Below are 15,725 nucleotides of genomic sequence, written 5' to 3'. Positions count from 1 at the left end.
TCTGGGCTGACCGGATGAATTTTTGATGCTTCTTAAAAACATTAAGAGGTCTAGTATACATATATATATTGATAGGCGTTTCGCAAAAATTATACAATTATGAATTTCCATAGATTTTTTTTTATTTGATCAATTTTACAATTCTCGCTTAACTTTTCAAAAGGACCTAAGTAGCATTTTTTTTCATGAATTAATTTGAGTGTTGCAATCAAAATCTTCCATGTTGTTCTGTTGATTGCGCTATTCAAATTATTTCATGAAAAAATATTACTAGGTCCTTTGAAAAGATAAACGAAATATATTTTCTTTTCCATTTCCTCAACATGCGCCCCCGTAACTTGCACACCACCAAAAATGGTCATAGGCACGCTTCGCTCTAAAATTCCGAGTGCTTGCAAGCCTCCTCGAGCATGGTTCAAGATTCATGTCCATAGAGGACCACCGGTCTTATGGGTGTTTTGTACCGTACCATAGCAGTCCCGACTTCTATAGATGATGCGCCTTCTTACTTTGCGACTAACATTCTTCTCAGCCGTTACCAACGATCCAAGGTAGACGAATTCCTTGACAACCTTGAAAGTATCCTTGTTGATTTTGCCCATTAGCTGTCTTCGAAGCATTTTACACCAGTTCAACCATCGTTGCTTCATGCTTCAGACGGGTGTACAGCTCTGCCCAGGGTTTGCAGAAATAGCTCCCGATAGATAACGAACAACGATAAAAGAATAGCTAAAACCTCTTCAAACAATAATAAGCCATGAAAACAAGTCTATCGCACTTGTGTAAAAGCTGGAAACAAACTGATTCGGATAGGTGGCCCCCACCGATGGGGTTTGATGTAACGCTTTGTTCTCGCTCATTTTATGTTGGGGACCATATTTTTTTCGCACAGCTGTGTAAAACAAGTTGAAATGCATTATCAGAACCGATGCCCCCGCAATTGGTGCTTTTTTTAAAAAAAAAAGAGGAATAGTTCATTATCATAACGTCTCTCATGGTATGCTACCTATCGATAGCGTATACAGACATGATAAATGAGAGATTTTTAAATTTTCTTTTGGATTCAAACTTCGACGTCGTTCGACGGACATTCTCCGTGTGATCTATTTATTCATTTATTCATACTAAGGTCGAAACGGCCTGTGCGGTATATAAGAGTATTCTCAATTTGGCTCGGTCCATGGCTACACGTCGCCAACCACGCAGTCTATGGAGGGTCCGCAAGTCATCTTTCACCTGATCGATTCACCTTGCCTTCTTGTGCCCGTCGGATCGTTGTCGAGAACTATTTTAACCGGGTTACTGTCCGACATTCGAGCTACGTGCCCACCGCAATCGTCCGATTTCCGCAGTGTAAATGATGGATGGTTCTCCCAGCAGCTCATGCAACTCGAGGTTTATTCGCCTCCTCCACGTACCGTCCGCCATCTGCACTCCACCATAGATGGTACGCAGCACTTTCCTTTCTCCAAACTCCAAGACTACCGGTCTAATGAGCGTTTTGTAGATTGTCAGAACTCTATTCGATCGGAGCGTCTTGCGGAGTGCAAAGTATGTACGATTTCCAGCTACTATGCGTCTGCGAATTTCTCTGCTGCTATCATCTTCGGCAGTCACCAGTGAGCCCTAGTACACGAATTCTTCTACCACCTCGTTTTCGTCACCACCGATGCAAACTCGCGGTGGGTGGCTTTCATTGTCTTCTCATGGACCTATTCCTATCATGTACTTCGTCTTCGACGTGTTGATGACTAGTCCGATCCGTTTAGCTTCCCTTTTCAGTTGATGTAGGCTTCCTTCATCTTCTTAAAGTTACGTGCTATAATATCTATGTCGTCGGCGAAGCCAAATAGCTGGACGGATTTATCGAAAATTGTACCACTCGTGTTAATGCCTGCTCTTCGTATTACCCCTTCCAAAGCGATCATGAATAGCAGGCACGATAGACCATCACCTTGCCGTAATTCTCTGCGGGTTTTGAAGGGACTCGAGAATGTCCCTGAAACTCGAACTACGCACATCATCCGATCCATCGTCGCCTTGGTCAACCGTGTCAGTTTATCCGGAAATCCGTGTTCGTGCATTAGCTGCCATAGCTGGTGCGATCGATTGTATCATATGCGGCTTTGAAGTCGATGAATAGATGATGTGTGGGCACGTTGTATTCGCGGCATTTCTGCAGTACTTGGCGAATGGCGAACACCTGGTCCGCTGCCCCATGAACTCCTTTGCAATTGGTGCTAGTCGACGGCATAAAATTTGGGAGAGTACCTTGTAGGCGGCGTTCAGCAATGTGATTGCGCGGTAGTTGCTACAATCTAGCTTATCGCCCTATCGACACCTTCCATCCACTCCTGCGGCAAAACTTCCTCCCCCTAAATCTTGGTAATGACCCAGTGCAGCGCTCTAGCCAGTGCTTCACCACCGTGTTTAAATAGCTCTCCTGGTAGTTGGTCAACTCCATTGGCTTTGATGTTCTTCAGCTGGCCGATCTCATCCTGGATTTCCTGGATATTCGGAGGCGGAAGTCGTATGTCCTGCGCGCGTGCTCCTAGGTTCATTACCATACCGCCACCGTTGTCTGCCACATCGCCCTTCAGGTGCTCTTCGTAGTGCTGCCGCCACCTTTGGATCACCTCACGCTCGTTCGTAAGAAGGTTCCCGTTGATGTCCTTACACATATCGGGCTGTGGCACGTGGCCCTTACGTGAACGGTTCAACTTCTCATAGAACTTTCGTGCGTTATTAGCGCGGTACAGTTCCTCCGTTTCATCACGGTCTCGATCTTCCTGCTGGCGCTTTTTCCTTCGGAAAATCGAGTTTTGTCTGTTCCGCGCCCGTTTGTATCGTGCCTCGTTCGCCCTCGTGCGGTGTTGCAGCACTGTCGCCCATGCTGCATTCTTCTCCTCAACTAACTGCTCACATTCGCCGTCATACCAGTCGTTTCTCTGATCCGGAGGCACCGTACCTAGTGCAGCGGTTGCGGTGCTTCAATGGCGGATCGAATATCTCTCAGGCATCTTCAAGAGATGCTGCGCCTAGCTGCTCTTCCGTTGGGAGTGCCACTTCCAGCTGCTGCGCGTAGTCTTGGGCTAGTCTACCGTCTTGTAGCCGCCCAATGTTAAGCCGCGGCGGACGACTCCGACGCGTGTTGATCACCGTCGAATGTTTTGAGCGCAGACATGCTGCGACGAGGTAGTGGTCGGATTCAATATTCGCACTGCGGTTAGTGCGTACGTTCGTGATGTCGGAGAAGAATTTACCGTCGATTAGAACGTTTTCGATTTGGTTTTCCGTTACTTGATTAGGTGATTTCCATGTGGCCTTGTGGATATTCTTGCGGGGAAGAAAGTGCTTCGGACTATCATTCCGCGGGAGGCTGCAAAGTTTATGTGTCGTTGGCCGTTGTCGTTCGATACGGTATACAGACTATCCGGTCCGATGACCGGTCTTTTTTTTTTAATCTTTCGTTTATTTTGGAGGCTCAATTGCCGTGAAGCGTTACGGAGCCGAAATCAAGTTTAACAATTTCTTAAATCTTATACATAATGTTAGTTTTAGGGAACCGAAAGACTCGCGGTTTGGTCGAGGTTAGGGAATACAATAATATAGTAAAGGAAAGGAAGGATGGGTGCTTAAGTAATTACGATGCTGATGTTCACATAGTTGACATTCTTGGCGATGTTTCACATCTGTAACGGGACAAACATTTTTTTGGGAGCCAACAATGAGAGGAAGACATACGAAAGGGGTTAACGACAGACATTGAATGAACAACAAGAGGAAGACATTCGATATGGGGAACGACAGACAAGGGGGTGGGCAGACTAAGATCACAATCTTACATCAGCAACTTTCACAAATTGGTGGACGAGGGACATGTATTCGAGATCAAGGCCCGCCAACACTTCCCTAATAGGCTTCGGTTGTTTTCCTCGGACCCGGAGATGTTCAGTTAATGCAGATCTGGGGCCGCGATTCTCCTCGCACGCCCACACGACATGATCAATGTCCTGATAATTCTCGCCGCAAACACAGAGATTGCTTTCCGAGAGCCCCACTCTGAAAAGATGTGCATTTAAAGTGTAGTGACATTAGACGACACATGGTTCGAATGAAGTCTCGTCCTATATTCAATTTTTTGAACCATGGACGCTTCGACACCTGTGAGATGACCGGTCTATACATTTCCTCCCTTCCTACCTGAGCGTTCATGTCGCCGATGACGATTTTGACGTCCCGCAGTGGGCATCCATCGTATGTCTGCTCCAGCTGCGCATAGAACGCTTCTTTCTCGTCGTCGGGTCACCCTTCGTGTGGGCAGTGCACGTTGATGATGCTATAGTTGAAGAATCGGCCTTTTATCCTCAGCTTGCACATCCTTGCGTTGATTGGCTGCCACCCATCTTGACGCATCTTTTCCAGCACTATGAAGCCCAGCTCGTTGGTGGTGTCACAGCTTTGGTAGAAGATAGCCGCTCGATGCCCGCTTTTCCACACTTTCTGTCCTGTCCAGCAGATTTCCTGCAGCGCTACGACATCGAAGTTGCGGGGATGTAATTCATCGTAGATTATCCTGTCGCAACCTGCGAAGCCTAGCGACTTGCAGTTCCATGTTCCAAGCTTCCAATCGTGATCCTTTATTCGTCGCCTAGGTCGTTGCCGATTGTATCGAGTCGTATTATCTTCTATGTCGTTCGTAATAGTCACTGTCGAACCCCACCACATCCTAGGCAGGCGCCACAACTCGCAGATGGCCTGGGGAGGGATCGTCAACCCCTTGGACATAGTCCCTGCTGCCCCCAATCTCTCTTATGTGTTATTCTTATTTTTTTAAATGCGCGAGAAAGGCACCACCAACGCTAGGTGGATTGATCTGGGTTTTTGAGAATAATGTTTCTGTGACATATTTAAGGAATAAGTTTTTCTAACAAAATTTTTTTTCATGTCCATATTGAGTGAAAATATATCAGCGTGTTTTATGCCTACAGCGCCAAATAAAGGTTCAACCAACGACACATTTTAGACGTTTAGCATAATCTAACCATAATGTGGACCAACATTTGAAAAGGGCGTATATTTTCCTAGATTTCTTATATCGATATTACACAAATAACCAGATTTACAAAATTGTGATGTTTGATGGCCTATTGTAAATTTGCCTAAACTGTAAAATCTGAAACATAAAAGAGCGTTTCGTTCACCGAGAAAATAAATCAATGAATGTGAAGATTAAAATTTGTTTAGCAAAAAAAATTGGAGGTCGATTTTTTTATCATTTTGCTTCCAAACGATGATGCTCGGTAGATAATTTCATTAGGGGGATATCGGAAAAACGCACATTCAAAAAATAATAAGTTTTTCGTATTTATTATTATTTTTTCTTCAATTTTATTTGTTACTACATTTAATTCTTATTTCTACTTGAATACTCATTAATTTGTAAATTTACTCGAACAATTCGAAAACTTTTGGTTCTTTATCTGGAATATTTTAAGCTACGATTTTATTATGAGCGATTGGTATAAAAGAATGAAACTTTTGTGTCCTAGTTATAGTTTTTGCTATTTTGAAAAGTTTATCAATCTCATCTGCTATTCGAGTACTATAATGAATTTTTTGCAATTCCTGATCATAATATCCGGTTTAGAGTTCGTCTTTGAGTGATAAAACGGCCTACTTTTCCATACCAACGAAATGGGTGCTTTAATGAACATTTTTGAACATTAATGAACTCAAATGAGTTGCATAATATTCATTATAGCACTCATTTGGGTGCTATAATGAAAAACCAACATCAGAACAGTAGTTACATGACTACATTTTGCTGAATTAGCTTCGGTAAGTGCTCAAATAGTGTATTCTATGCGCCCCGTAATAAATTAAATAGTTTGGTGGACATGACATCAAAAATTTCCAAAGTCAAGTATATCTATCGCTTCACGGCTTATCGAACTATGCAATGTGGCACGGTAACATGGAATCTGATTGTTCTCCGCAGCAACATAATTTATTGGCAAGAATGATCATGTGGAGTAAATTAGACTGTACAATTTTGGTACAGATTTATCAAATTTAAGTCCATTTTTCGTCGTTGCAAAAAATAGCGTGTGCAACTCGTTGCAAAACTCGATTTTTTCAGCACTCGTAGTATTTACGTACAACTCGTGCTGAAAAAATCATCTTTTTGCAACTTGTTGCACAAACTACTATTTTGCAATTCCTGATCATAATACCTGGTTTACAGTTCGTCTTTGAGTGATAAAACGGCCTACTTTTCCATACCAACAAAATGGGTGCTTTAATGAACATTATGCAACTCAAATGGGTTGCATAATATCCATTATAGCACTCATTTGGGTGCTATAATGAAAAACCAACATCGGAACAGTAGTTACATGACTACATTTTGCTGAATTAGCTTGGGATAGTGTTCAGATAGTGTATTCTCTGCGTCGCGTAATAAATGAAATAGTTTGATGGACATAACATCAGAATTTTCCAAAGGCGACTTCATCTATCGCTTCAAGGCATGTAGAGCTATGCGATGTGGCACGATAACAAAGAATCTGATTGTTCTCTGCAGAAACATTATTTATTGGCAAGAATTATCATGTGGAGTAAATATTCTTTACTATTTTGGTACAGATTTATCATAACAAAGCTCATTTTTCGTCATTGCAAAAAATAGCGTGTGCAACTTGTTGCAGAACTCGTACAACTCGTGCTGAAAAAATAATCTTTTTGCAACTAGTTGCACAAACTACTATTATACAACCCATTTGAGTTGCATAATGTTTATTAAAGCACCCATGTCATTGGTATGGAAAAGTAGGCCGTTTTATCACTCAAACACCAACTGTAAACCAGGTATTATGATCAGGAATTGCAAAAAATATATTTCCTCTTTCTGATGATAATTCAGTAGTGATCAAGTGTATTAGGAGGTAGGAGGTTGGAAATGTGTCTTGCCATACACCATAAAGAGGAAAAACAAACGATCCAAAACAGCAGGTAGAAGTTTACATGTCGTGTGCTGTTTTCTTTGGCAATGCAGTAATGGCAAGTATTTTGCAGGTGCACATTTCTTTCGGTTAATTCCTCAAATATTTTAACTTTTACACAAACAACTGGTTCGAATGGCTCTTTCGTTTTTTCAGTCTTTATGCCAAGCTAAATCGGGGTTTGCGTCTATTTTTCCGACGTTTCGATCTATATTACACCTTCTTCAAGGATTATAAGGCTTCGTTTTGTACTTTTTCTACTATTTGTATGCGAAAGACCGAACTTAATAGCCGAGCATGATTATCATGTGTCGGTTTGTTTTGTGAACGATATGGATATTTCGGGCTTTTAAAGGACATGAGATCTGTACCATGCTTGAGGAGTATTGTATCATTTTGTCAACGTGTACGTTGCAAAACTGCTATTCTGTAGATAGAAGATCACAAATCCGACTGGTGTAAGAAGACTCAAAGCACAGCGAGCTAATTGGGTGGACTGTTTTCTGATTACTTGGAGAATGTGGATCGGGAGCTACTGAACAAGTTCATTGGGAAACGTGTTGTTGATGAAGCTTTGTCAAGTGTGAGATCAGTTATTATTGTCACGAAACCAGGAGTACTCACTGTTATTCATTTACAAGTTACAATCCAGTTAGATTCCATCGAAATAAAGTATTCAAACAAGTATACGCCTATAATAGCAAACAACTTTATATTACTATATGCAAAAAAAACGTTTCTTCTGTCTCTGCCACAGCTGCCACAGAATACCTTAAATGCATACTTATTATTATTTATTCAGACTAAGGCCGAAGTGGCCTGTGCGGTATATAAGAGTCTTCTCCATTCGGCTCGGTCCATGGCTACACGTCGCCAACCACGCAGTCTACGGAGGGTCCGCAAGTCATCTTCCACCTGATCGATCCACCTTGCCCGCTGCGCACCTCGCCTTCTTGTGCCCGTCGGATCGTTGTCGAGAACCATTTTCACCGGGTTACTGTCCGACATTCTGGCTACGTGCCCGGCCCATCGCAGTCGTCCGATTTTCGCGGTGTGAACGATGGATGGTTCTCCCAACAGCTGATGCAATTCGTGGTTCATTCGCCTCCTCCACGTACCGTCCGCCATCTGCACCCCACCATAGATGGTACGCAGCACTTTCCTTTCGAAAACTCCAAGTGCGCGTTGGTCCTCCACGAGCATCGTCCAGGTCTCGTGTCCGTAGAGGACTACCGGTCTAATTAGCGTTTTGTAGATTGTCAGTTTGGTACGGCGGCGAACTCTATTCGATCGGAGCGTCTTGCGGAGTCCAAAGTACGTACGATTTCCAGCCACTATGCGTCTCCGAATTTCTCTACTGGTGTCATTTTCGGCAGTCACTAGTGAGCCCAAGTACACAAATTCTTCTACCACCTCGATTTCGTCACCACCGATGCAAACTCGCGGTGGGTGGCTCACATTGTCTTCTCTTGAACCTCTTCCTATCATGTACTTCGTCTTCGACGTGTTGATGACTAGTCCGATCCGCTTGGCTTCCCTCTTCAGTCTGATGTAGGCTTCCTCCATCTTCTCAAAGTTACGTGCCATAATATCTATGTCGTCAGCGAAACCAAATAGCTGGACGGACTTATTGAAAATTGTACCACTCGTGTTAATCCCTGCTCTTCGTATTACACCTTCCAAAGCGATGTTGAATAGCAAACACGAAAGACCATCACCTTGCCGTAACCCTCTGCGGGTTTCGAAGGGACTCGAGAATGCCCCTGAAACTCGAACTACGCACATCACCCGATCCATCGTCGCTTTGATCAACCGTGTCAGTTTATCCGGAAAACCGTGTTCGTGCATTAGCTGCCATAGCTGGTCCCGATCGATTGTATCATATGCGGCTTTGAAGTCGATGAATAGATGATGTGTGGGCACGTTGTATTCGCGGCATTTCTGCAGTACTTGGCGAATGGCAAACACCTGGTCCGTGGTGGAGCGTTCGCCCATAAAACCCGCCTGGTACTGCCCCACGAACTCCCTTGCAGTTGGTGCTAGTCGACGGCATAAAATTTGGGAGAGTACCTTGTAGGCGGCGTTCAGCAATGTGATTGCGCGGTAGTTGCTACAATTCAGCTGATCGCCCTTTTGTAGATGGGACACACGACACCTTCCATCCACTCCTGCGGCAAAACTTCCTCCTCCCAAATCTTGGTAATTACCCAGTGCAGCGCTCTAGCCAGTGCCTCACCACCGTGTTTAAATAGCTCTCCTGGTAGTTGGTCAACCCCAGGGGCTTTGTTGTTCTTGAGCCGGCCAATCTCCTCCTGGATTTCCTGGAGATCCGGAGCCGGTAGAATTATGTCCTGCGCGCGTTCTCCCAGGTCCATCACCATACCGCCATCTTCGTCAGCCACATCGCCATTCAGGTGTTCTTCGTAGTGCTGCCGCCACCTTTGGATCACCTCACGCTCGTTCGTAAGAAGGTTCCCGTTTATGTCCTTACACATATCGGGCTGTGGCACGTGGCCCTTACGTGATCGGTTTAACTTCTCATAGAACTTTCGTGTGTTATTAGCGCGGTACAGTTGCTCCGTTTCTTCACGGTCTCGATCTTCCTGCTGGCGCTTTTTCCTCCGGAAAATCGAGTTTTGTCTGTTCCGCGCCTGTTTATATCGTGCCTCGTTCGCCCTCGTGCGGTGTTGCAGCAATCTCGCCCATGCTGCATTCTTCTCTTCCACTAACTGCTCACATTCGCCGTCATACCAGTCGTTTCTCTGATCCGGGGCACCGTGCCAAGTGCAGCGGTTGCGGTGCTACCGATGGCGGATCGAATATCTCTCCAGCCATCTTCAAGAGACGCTGCGCCTAGCTGCTCTTCCGTTGGAAGTGCCACTTCCAACTGCTGCGCGTATTCTTGGGCTAGTCTACCGTCTTGTAGCCGCCCAATGTTAAGCCGCGGAGTCCGACTTCGACGCGTGTTGTACACCGTCGAGAGTTTTGAGCGCAGGCATACTGCAACGAGGTAGTGGTCGGATTCAATATTCGCACTGCGGTAAGTGCGGACGTTCGTGATGTCGGAGAAGAATTTACCGTCGATTAGAACGTGGTCGATTTGGTTTTCCGTTTCTTGGTTAGGTGATCTCCATGTGGCCTTGTGGATAATTTTGCGGGGGAAGAAGGTGCTTCGGACTACCATTCCGCGGGAGGCTGCGAAGTTTATGCATCGTTGGCCGTTGTCATTCGATACGGTGTGCAGACTATCCGGTCCGATGACCGGTCTATACATTTCCTCCCTTCCTACCTGTGCGTTCATGTCACCGATGACGATTTTGACGTCCCGCAGAACGCTTCTTTCTCGTCGTCGGGTCTCCCTTCGTGTGGGCAGTGCACGTTGATGATGCTATAGTTGAAGAAACGGCCTTTAATCCTCAGCTTGCATCCTTGCGTTGATTGGCTGCCACCCAATCACGCGTTGGCGCATCTTACCCAGCACTATGAAGCCGGTTCCCAGCTCGTTGGTGGTGCCACAGCTTTGGTAGAAGGTAGCCGCTCGATGCCCGCTTTTCCACACTTTCTGTCCTGTCCAGCAAATCTCCTGCAGCGCCACGACGTCGAAGTTGCGGGGATGTAATTCATCGTAGATCACCCTGTCGCAACCTGCGAAACCTAGCGACTTGCAATTCCATGTTCCAAGCTTCCAATCGTGATCCTGTATTCGTCGCCTAGGTCTTTGCCGATTATATCGAGTCGCATTATCTCTTATATTGTTCGTAATGATTGGTTTTCTAGGCGGCTTATTGGGCCTGCGCAAACCTCCTGTCTCGTCGGAGGGCCGTCGTGTCAGGGCTGTTTAGCGTCCCACCTAACACCAGGACTTGGGCTTGTGCGCTTTGAGCGGCACACGGTCGCTTTGGTGGAGCCTACTTGCGGATACATGCAGCTTTTTATAGAGGTTTAACAGGGCCCACTGTCAAACCCCACCACATCCTAGGCAAGCCCCACAACTCGCAGATGGCCTGGGGAGGGATCGTCAAGCCCTTGGACATAGTCCCTGCTGCCCGCCATACACCTTTCTTGAAAATTAGTAATGATTTATAAAAAGTATTCGCTTCTGAAAAAACTCTAATCAGCTAAATTTGTAAGTCTCATTCCAGTCGATTGAAATTTCATATATTTTAAAATCGTTCGGCTGGAAATGCTACGCAACGAACAAAGCTATCTTCGTTCAACATTGTTTCAAAAATAGATCTATTACTGCAAATGCATACAAATAGATATGCGTCGATATGTTAAAAGGAAGCATTAGACTATGGTCACACATTTCATTCATTCTTCATGTGTCATTGCGTTGAAGATTTATCAACGGGAACATGTTCACTAGGGTGTCGCATAGAACTCAATATGAAAATCTTTTCAATAGAATTGCGATAGTCTTACATAAGAATTTTCCAAAGTTTAATTCCAAAATGTATTTGAATGTACCCTTAGGAAACTGGTCGTATGGACACTATAAGACGTTCTTTCAAATTTTCGACATTAGAAAATATTTTGATTACCATGAGATTCTCTAATCTAAGAAGATACTATGCCATAAGTAGAGCTCATTAAAAGCCTATTGTGGATTTTCATTGATTCTGGAACACAATGAATATTTTCTCTATAGCAAAAAAAGCCAAAATTTTTATTTTCATTTTTCTACGACTCCCTAATACACATCAATGTTCCCGTCTCTAACGATAGGCAACAAACAATTCCACAGTTCTAGCGGGCTATTATTGGAAGATCCGTTCTATTCTAATTCGTCCCATCGTCACCGTTGTCACCGTCATTTGTTTGGGGCAGGGAATCACAAACAGCAGCGAACACCGTGATCCCACCTCGTTTTAGACTCTATTTTTTCTGCTTGACTGAACTATTTATGTACTATTTATTACGATGCTTTATTTTCGTTTAACCCTATATGTACTTCTTTTGCGGCCCATTGGGCAGTCTATGTAAAATGCGGTAAGCGGTGAACCTTTATGCATTCATTATCCAATTTAGGTTTCACGCCGCAATCAATCAAAAACTCGTGGCTATGTAGTTACATTTGACGATGATTGTGAGTTGCAGCAGCTGCATTGTGGCGCTGCCTATGGGATCGTGATTTATGTACCCCTTAGATGCAACCCACTCGCAAATTGGATCGTTATCCTGGCTTTAGTTCCACATGAAAGCGCCAAATCGAAATCACGTTGCTCTGGCATTAATCGACCTGGACCGGGCACGGTTGGGGTTGTCAGAATGACTTGTACCCAACCGACATCATTCTCGAGCCATCGTATCGCTCCACTGCGTGTCAGCTCTCAGACAGCTTTGAGGTGACCGAGATTCCACTCGTGCCGGCACCACCGCCAGCAGTAGTGCTGGGTATGGTTCATGTCTAGAAGTGATGTTTTATCAACCGATAGCTCGCCCGCGAGAAAGTGAATTATTTTGATTTCGCGAGCAGTGTGGATTCAGGTACACACATTGAAGCCAATCGATCACAAGTCAGTCAATCGTCCCGGGGCGGAAGCACTCCGTTATGTATTTCTTCCGATCGCTATTCAACTTTGCGGCGATGTTTTCTGCATAGACTATGCATGTGCATACTTGTAGGACGCGATAATAATAATGCCGCCCTTCTGTTACATGTATATTGGCTCCGAATGTTGATTATAATCAAACGGCGAATACTTTAAAGGATGGAAAACACGTCAAGTTTGTAGCTGCATTTCAAACTTTGATTGAAACTTTGGACATGGATTGGTTCCCGCTCATCAAATTGGAATCTAATAAAAATGCCTCGGTCTTTCTTGGTAGAGGGTATTAAATGGCATAATCGAAAGAAATTTCTGTATAATGATTCAGAAGGATGTAAAGGTCAAATGTTTTATATTTATCGCAATATTGAAGTAGTTTTGTACTTTGATAGTTTGGAGGTCGCGTGCGAAAGTAGTACAAAAAAAAGCTCGCGAGTCAGCAAAATAATAAATGGGAAAGATTTAATTCGAAAAGCGTATTGAAGGTAATCAATTTCCTTCGGTAGGGTTCAAACCCACAGCCCTCGGTAGATTTATGGGATAATTTGGACCACAATGGCAGTTTTCGGATGGTACTTAGAACTAGATTTGTATGTTTCTCAAAGTGAGTATAGATAATGGATAGTGAATCCCAAGCCCTATACACTGGAGTCGATTTTGAAAATAAACCGCATAAATCCCAATATCCGCGTAGAAAACGCGAAAAACTAAAAATCCGCGTAAAAAATTAACCGCGTAAAAAGTAACCCCAGTGTACACTTGGATCTTTTTGTAAGCTCCAGTCAATCATGAGATTAACAGCACATGGTTGCTACACATTTATTACCAGGTCAACTGTAATCATCCTGAAAGTGTAAAATCTGATATGCAGCAGCATTCGACAGATTACATCATTGCAAAACTATGATTAAGATTGTCTCGAACACATTGGTTGTCTCTTGCAATGGTTTCGGTAATCTGGCTGTTACGCCCTTTTCAAATGTTGGTCTAAAACTGCAACGTTGGGCATCGTCAACTGAATGTAGGCTGATGTTTATGGACTTTTTTGTTGTTATTTTATACAAAACCATAAATTTGGCGCTCTATATCTTATTTTCAGATAAGATTAATATAGGAGCGTAATATGAACAATAAGAGAGTTTCCATGAATGTTTGATTAAATAAATAGCCTCGAACACACAACAACCTCCTTTCTCTTAATATGCATGCAGATTATTATGTCGAGAATATTTTCATTGTCACTCTAAAGCTGCCGCCCACTCAATCAATAACCATCATCAAGCACTTCAATACCGTGAACGGGGAGGAAATGAAAGTCATGCTAAATTTTCACTTCGCTTCCTGTAGGTAGGAATGATTGTTATTCGGGGGAATGTGCAAACTTTTGGGATTGACACCCACAAACGCTTGTTCACTAACATTAGTCAGCGTTCAGCGGTGAAACATTTCGAACCACATAGAATTGATCAGAGCAGATAGGAAGTCGTTGCTGAATTCTGTGGATGATTTGCTGGATCATTATTAGTCCGGTGTCGTGTTGTTTGAGTGATCTAATTTGACGCTTGTTAGTACAATACACCTGCCTAGCTATGTTTTGTTCTAGTCAGTGAGCATGAAAGTGAGTGGCGGTCTTTTATGGCGAGCAAACCGATATGAAAGTGAAGCAATGCACAGCGTTGAAATTTATAACGTAACGGTTGAAACTATTTATTGGTTGTGAAACATGCAAAGCATAAATTGTTTATTTGTTGCTGTTTTATGTTTCTGTCCGACACTAGCTTCCGAACTACAAGCAATCGCATGCTTCAAACTAGTTCATAGAACCGCCTAATTGATTTTGATTTAAACGTCGAAACTGAATTACGTATTTAAGCATCTTAATAATTAGCACTCCATTAAAGTAGCCACTATCTACCGGAACTGGTTAACCTTATTAGACAACAAAAACGTGCTTGATGGCATTAGCGATCATCAACGAACTCAAAGCATGCATTTGGCTGTCAACCGTGAAGATATCCCGAGTAGAATACTAATAAGTATTACGGTTCTGTATCGTTGTTCTGCAAATGAGGTAACCCCGATGATTGGAATTTGTGTAAGCTAACTGTGAAGTGTTTAGCGAATAGTGGATGAAAATTATTTGGGCTTAACTAGCATAAACCAAGTGAGGAAATGCCGAAAAAATAAATAAATAACAGTCAGGATTTAAAAAATACTAAAACATCAAGATCTGTTTAAAAAACTTTAATAAATGAAGGTATTGAAGCGCCTTTAGGGTAAAACGATCTACTCTGTAGGAGCTACATAAGTATCATGACAGAACCGGATCGGCTTTGCGTTTTAAGAAGTCAATTAAATATTCTTCTTCCTTCATATTCACACTCGTCTTATAACAAGAATGCCACCTAAGTGTATGTACAAGTATTTAAACTTATCAGTTATGTCTAACATAGGTTTTTTGTTTTTCTTACAGAAAATCCATCGTATTCTTGAGCGAAATGTTGTGTTGCAATATTTGGATTGCTTGAACCAGAATAATTACTGCAGTGCAGGTAAGTTCTCTTTGTATTAAGATAAAATTACTGTCATGCATTTATTTTTTCCCTGTTTGAGTGTGCCACTGCAATCAGTTATTAGATCTATTATAGCGTTACTCGTATGCAGGGTTGTTACAACAGTCGCGAATTTCGCGATTCTCGCGTTTTTTGCGAATTTGTCGTGATTTGTCGTGCCAATCGCGATTTTCGCGGTTCCTTCAAATGCTGTTGCGAAAATCGCGGATTTACATTTACACACTTTCATCGGGAATTTCTTCAACATTTTTTTCTTAGAAGTTTCCGAACGAATTATTATAATAAGTCTAGGAGGAATTCCTGATGAAACTTCTGAAGAAACTTCCGATTTTTTTTTATTTCCCCAAGAATTCCTTTGCACATTCTCCCAAAATTCCTTCAGGAATTCCTTTACAAGTTCATTTGGAAATTTCTTAACGTGTCCCTGAGGAAATCCCCTTGTTTACTAAAATATTTATGCAGTAATTGCTTCAGAAATTCCTTTGTGAATTCATTCAGGGGCTACTTTGGAAATTTCTTCAAAAATGTCTTTATGAACCCTTCGATTTTTTTAGGATATCCTTCTTTGGCAATATATTCGGAAATTTGTTTGGGAA

General features: G+C 43.0%; 1 protein-coding gene across 9 annotated transcripts in view; it reads left to right on the top strand.

Annotated features, from left to right (window-relative positions):
- LOC134205097 (tubulin polyglutamylase TTLL5) overlaps positions 1 to 15,725 on the top strand; it is a 138,459-nt gene that overhangs the window by 66,535 nt on the left and 56,199 nt on the right. For all 9 annotated transcript variants that reach the window (XM_062680014.1, XM_062680011.1, XM_062680015.1 and 6 more), the window contains one exon: positions 15,030 to 15,108. The gene's annotated coding sequence lies outside the window, so the exon portion shown is untranslated. The remainder of the gene's footprint in view (positions 1 to 15,029; positions 15,109 to 15,725) is intronic.

This window comes from Armigeres subalbatus, chromosome 1, assembly GCF_024139115.2.
Source record: "Armigeres subalbatus isolate Guangzhou_Male chromosome 1, GZ_Asu_2, whole genome shotgun sequence".
Classification (NCBI taxonomy): Eukaryota; Metazoa; Arthropoda; class Insecta; order Diptera; family Culicidae; genus Armigeres; species Armigeres subalbatus.
This window is presented reverse-complemented; position numbering and strand designations above follow the sequence as displayed.